Source organism: Thunnus maccoyii, chromosome 18 (genome assembly GCF_910596095.1).
Source record: "Thunnus maccoyii chromosome 18, fThuMac1.1, whole genome shotgun sequence".
Taxonomy (NCBI): domain Eukaryota; kingdom Metazoa; phylum Chordata; class Actinopteri; order Scombriformes; family Scombridae; genus Thunnus; species Thunnus maccoyii.
This window is the reverse complement of record NC_056550.1, coordinates 7,832,300-7,837,511: the sequence shown is the minus strand read 5'-3', so window position 1 is coordinate 7,837,511 and position 5,212 is coordinate 7,832,300. Positions and strand designations below refer to the sequence as shown.

At 38.3% G+C, this 5,212-nt stretch overlaps 1 long non-coding RNA gene across 2 annotated transcripts; it reads right to left on the bottom strand.

The window, feature by feature from the left end:
* Positions 1-393: 393 nt before the first annotated feature.
* Positions 394-3,736, bottom strand: LOC121883491. Of its 2 annotated transcripts, XR_006092225.1 has the most exons (3): positions 2,814-3,736; positions 2,628-2,695; positions 394-917 (listed from the first exon to the last, which is right to left on the bottom strand). It is a non-coding gene; the product is annotated as an uncharacterized LOC121883491 (long non-coding RNA). The 2 variants fall into 2 exon arrangements; XR_006092224.1 differs by having other exon boundaries at positions 394-2,695.
* Positions 3,737-5,212: the final 1,476 nt, after the last annotated feature.

The window sequence follows — 5,212 nt, the reverse complement described above, 5'->3', positions numbered from 1 at the left end:
AGAGCTCGTAGTACTGTATTAACCCACTAGAACACTGAGCTCCCAGAATGCAGACTTATTTGTGGTTCCTACAGTCTCACGGTGCTTTCTTGTCTCACAGGAAAATCCAGAGTCCAGGCTGTGGACATCGAGGGCCATGACTGCGGAGATGGTGCAGGGATGGTATTATTGCTATTATTATTACTGGTCATGTCTCCATTATTTTCATCATTATTATTGTTGTTATTATGCTTCTCTTTGTCCCCCTCTTCCTCCCTCTTTCTCTCTCAACCCAACCGGTCAAGGCAGATGGCCGCCCACCTAGAGCCCGGTTCTGCTCAAGGTTTCTTCCCGTTAAAGGGGAGTTTTTCCTTGCCGCTGTCGCCAAGCGCTTGCTCATGGGGGAATTGTTGGGTTTCTGTAAATTAAAGAGTACAGTCTAGACCTGCTCTTTTGTTATGATTTGGCCCAGAATTGAATTGAAAAAGTACTAAAGATCATCTTTTCATCCAGTCCGTTCTGCTTCAGGTCACTTTTTCTGTTTCTGTTTTTGTTTTGTTGTTTTATTTTCTTTTTATTTTCTTTCTTTTACTTTTCTTTTCCTTTGACTTTGAAAAAATAAAAAAAAAATAAAAAATACACAGCGGTTGTAAGCTTTTTGAACTGAACATAACAGTAAGACAGTAATTTAGGCTGAGTGTGTGATGATGATGACGATGATAATTGTTATGATAAATGTAACAGTCTGATCAAGTGTGTGTTTTAAACAGTACGAGCAGCAACAGCGGCTAAATGAAGCAGTAAAATAAAATGCACAACAAAACAATATCAGTGATGTGAAGCTGTGGCTCCTGCTGGAGGGGAGATCTCTCTCTCTCAGCTTTTACTCGTCTTCTCAGAGAGCTTCGGCTGTGTTGGGATCTGTTGATGTTGTTGGTCTGTAAAGATGTAAAAAATGCAGCTGTGTAACAACTTTCATCTGACTGTTTAATAACCAAGTTTCAAGAGTTTGTGAATCTCTCCTCATCACTGGGTAGAGACCTCCATGATCATCTACGGCCTGTAACGGAGCTGCAGCGTGTTGAAAATTAAACTACAGAAAAAGTTCAGTCAGAGAAAAAAACTTCTTACAAAACTGAAAACTCCCAGACACTTTCATCAAAATAACAAAATCACTGAAACAAAAGTACGTCTGCTGCTGAATGGTAGTGTGTACAGAAGAGCAGTAATTTCAGGTAGAGTCTGTGACCAAAGATTTCCCTTCATATTTCCTCCAGTTAAATCAAGACTTCACTGCACTGTTGGCCTCTTTTACAGTAAACAGACATTTTCATAGGATCCATCATAAAATCAAAAGTAAATAAATCATTATTTTTCCATAAAGGCCACAACATGAACACAAGATATTACAATAGCCCTGAAATAAACATTTGCTTTGCAAAGCTAAACTCCGGGATGTGTAGGCTTGTTTAAGATTTCTTTTTCCCGTACTTTAACTCACTTAAAACACTTAACTTAAATGTTAGCAAATTTGTTTTGACAAAAACAATAATTTAGCTACTGATAATAGCAAAGGACAACACGTTAACACTAATGTTAATTACTTGTGGGTTATAGTTGAAACCTGTGATGCTATATTCACTTTAAAAAGGTAAATCTGAACCTCTAAGAAATGAAAAAAGTCATCCAAGTCACACTGTTTGATGGTGTGAGATGAGAGTGGTTATTCATACGCTCACGCTGCGGTTAACACAACCGCAATATGTATCAAGAACACGACTTGCACAGCTGCAGCTGAGTGGCTCTACAAGCTCCACTTAGCCTAAACAGAGAGAAGTGTCTGTGTGTAGCAGACAGAGTTAAATATGAATAAAAACATACAGAAAAACGACTTTTGTAACATATTATTTAGGCTAATTAAAAACATTTATTGTAAAAAAAGAATTTAACAATTTCTTAAACCATGCATCCTCAAATATGTTGAATGTGCATGACACCTTTGTAAGTGGGCATTAGGAATTGGGGATTTTCTTTCTATTTCTTGCTTATTTTGTTGCTTTTGACAGTTTAGGAAGATAGTGCTGACCAGGGGCAGAGCTAGACTCTCAGCACAGAGGGGGCGAAGCATTCTCAAGGGGCCACTCTAAAACAGCCATTTTAAAATTCACAACTGTAAAATAGCTGATATATCCTATCCATAATCACAAATTGTTATTGAGCCATGCAAGCCTATATGTCCAAAGAAACATACAGTGAAGCCATTTTGAGACAAGCTTGTTCTGAAGAGCAAAAAGGAAAACAGGTTGCCAGCCGCGTTCAAATGTTTCAGCATGTGGTGCTCTACATACACCAATTGACGAATAGTTCAGCACCACCGCCAATAGATAGCGACAAGCCAGGTGCTCTGTCTCCTTACCATGTCTTTCTAACACGGGAATAACATAAACATAAAATAGACACAGCGGTCTACAACAATACAAGGCCTATTCAAATACAAAATAGACAGCCTACAACACCACAGGCAGTGACAGAAACAGGTGCTGAGATGCGGTAAGCATGGAGTTAAACAGATAAATCTAACATTCTGACTGATTTCTTCAAAACCAAAATTTAAGTTAATAAAGACTAATTATGGATGTTTCACTCACCAGTTGTTGTCCCTGCTTAGACTGCTGTAGTTTAGTGTAACGTTAGTCCCTTTGTGTATTTCTCCAGCCTCCATAAAACAAAATAATCCGAACAATTTAACAAATTTGTACATTTCACGGTCCCTTTTAAAAACTACATCCTCCTCTCCTTCATGGTGGCAAACCTGCCAACCACTTTGTCCTTACCAGTGTTTATGTCCCGCTCAAGACACAGCAAAGTGAGGTTGGATAGTTTGGTCTCATTCATGCACGAACGCAAATAGCTCTTAATGAGCCTCAGATGGCTGAAACTTTGTCTGGCAAGTTTCATTCACCATAAACTTAAAAAAACACAAATATCTCATTTTTTGGATTAAGTTTTCAGCGAAGTTAGTCATGAACTTTGAATTGCTGCTTCTGTAGTCTTCACTTCCTGCAGTCAATGAGCAGAAATACGGACAGCACCACTCTGCCATTGCAACCCACATTGTGGTTGGAGGGGGGATTTCATCCATAGTGATAAGAACTACCGTAGAGAATGAATAGAAGCTAAGAGAGTTAAGTTCTCCTATTCCTGCTGCACCTGCGGGGTGGCGCGCTACATCCTCAGCATGGGCCCTGGGGCAGCCACCCCCTCTGCCGCCACGGTCGCTCCACTTATGCCCCAAACACACTGGTCTTGGTCCCTGACGCCTACGACCTTCCGTTCCCGAGATATAAAAAGTGTTTAAATTTCGTGAAAGTTTCGAAACGTTTTTGAATGGGAGTCTATAGCAGCTATATCAAAGGAAGACACTAGGGGCGCCAAACTTGGTACACATGGACAGTGGGAAGAGAAAATCATGCACATCAAATCTGGTGGCTGTACCAGTTACGGTATGGGAAATATGAGAAAGTGTCTCCGTTAAAAATTCTGTATCCCTTCAAAAAAATATGTTAAAATTCATAACTCCTGAACAGTAAGTGATAGTAACTTGAAACCAACTCCTAGGTGGGGGGCGGGGGGTGGTTCATATACCCCGAACACGCTGGTCTGGTCTTGGTCCCAAATGCCCACGACCTTCTGTTCCTGAGATATAAAAAAGGTTTAAATTTCATGAAAGTTTCAAAACATTTTTAAATGAGAGTCTATTACAGCTATATCAAAGGAAGACACTAGGGGCGCCAAACTTGGCACATGTTGGCAATGGGGATAGACAATCTCGCCCAAAAAATTTGGTGGCTGTACCAGTTACAGTCCAGGAATTATGAGAAAGTGTCTCTGTTAAAAATTCTGTGTCCATTCAAAAATTATGTTACAATTCATAAATCCTGAACAGTAAGTGATAGGGGCTTGAAACCAACTCCTGGGGGGGTCACTGGACCTTACATTCCCGAGATATAAAAAGTGTTTGAATTTCGTGAAAGTTTTGAAACATTTTTGAATGGGAGTCTATAGCAGCTATATCAAAGAAGACAATTTTACATACAGTAAATAGTTAGTTATCTATTATTAACAGCAGTCAGTGAAAATTTCTGAAGAGGGCAACAAGAAGGAGCAACATCAAACAGTGCTCAGCAGACTTCACCTTCTAGACATGAACAAAAGTTGATACCAGCTGAGTTTCTCAAAATAGGTCCACCTGTGAAACAGCACAAGTTGTTCTCATTCATGGGGCGTCAAATACCAGTGTTTTGACATGGACGCTGATTTACAAGCACACTTTCTCTCTGCAGAGATGATATATGTGGAACAACTATAATATTATAATAGCACAAAAATTTGGAATTTTTTTTTTAGGAAATTTGTCTTTGGTAGATTATTTCTTTGTTGTAACAATGCTTCTTGGCAATAAATTTTATACCGTTGGAAAGCCTGTTTATTTCCCTTTTAAATGGTGCCACATTTGTAAGGAACATGCATTTGTGGGATGAGCAGCAGTATTAAAACTCTTGACTCCAGACTCCTTTAATTGTTCCATATATAACAAGACAATAACATAAATAAAATGTGTGTGTGTGTGTGTGTGTGTGTGTGTGTGTGTGTGTGCTGTGTGAGAGTCACAGAGACACACTGTATCTTACATTTTGGATGTTGCATCTTTGTTATTGTCACAGTTGTAAGAATTGTGAAGCATTAGTCTGTTAGGAGCTTTGGTGAAATATTAAAGGGTTTGGTGAACAGGCCCACAGACCAGGCGCCTGTGCTGCATTCACTGGCATTCAGTGGCTATAACCTTTTTAACTTTTTTTAGTTGTAGTATTGCATTAAAATATACAGTGTGACTGAAATATTTGATTACACAGACAATAATTTATTTAGCAGTAACTCAAATAAAACATTAACAAAAATTACACATAATAGTTAATTGTTGCCATTTAATTCTCATTTTATTTCTCTCATCACCATTGCAGTATCAAGGCTGTGATAAAAACAAAATACTATAAGAATTTAATGCTCTGTTTCCATAGTAGAATAACTAAGTACAATAGTACATAATAGTACAATAGCTAATTGTACCATAAAATATTAATATAAGTTGGGTCAAATAATAACTGTTTTGTACAAATCTCTTTTTGCTATATAGTTTAAAATAAATCCAGAGCATTAAGTACATAAACTTGCT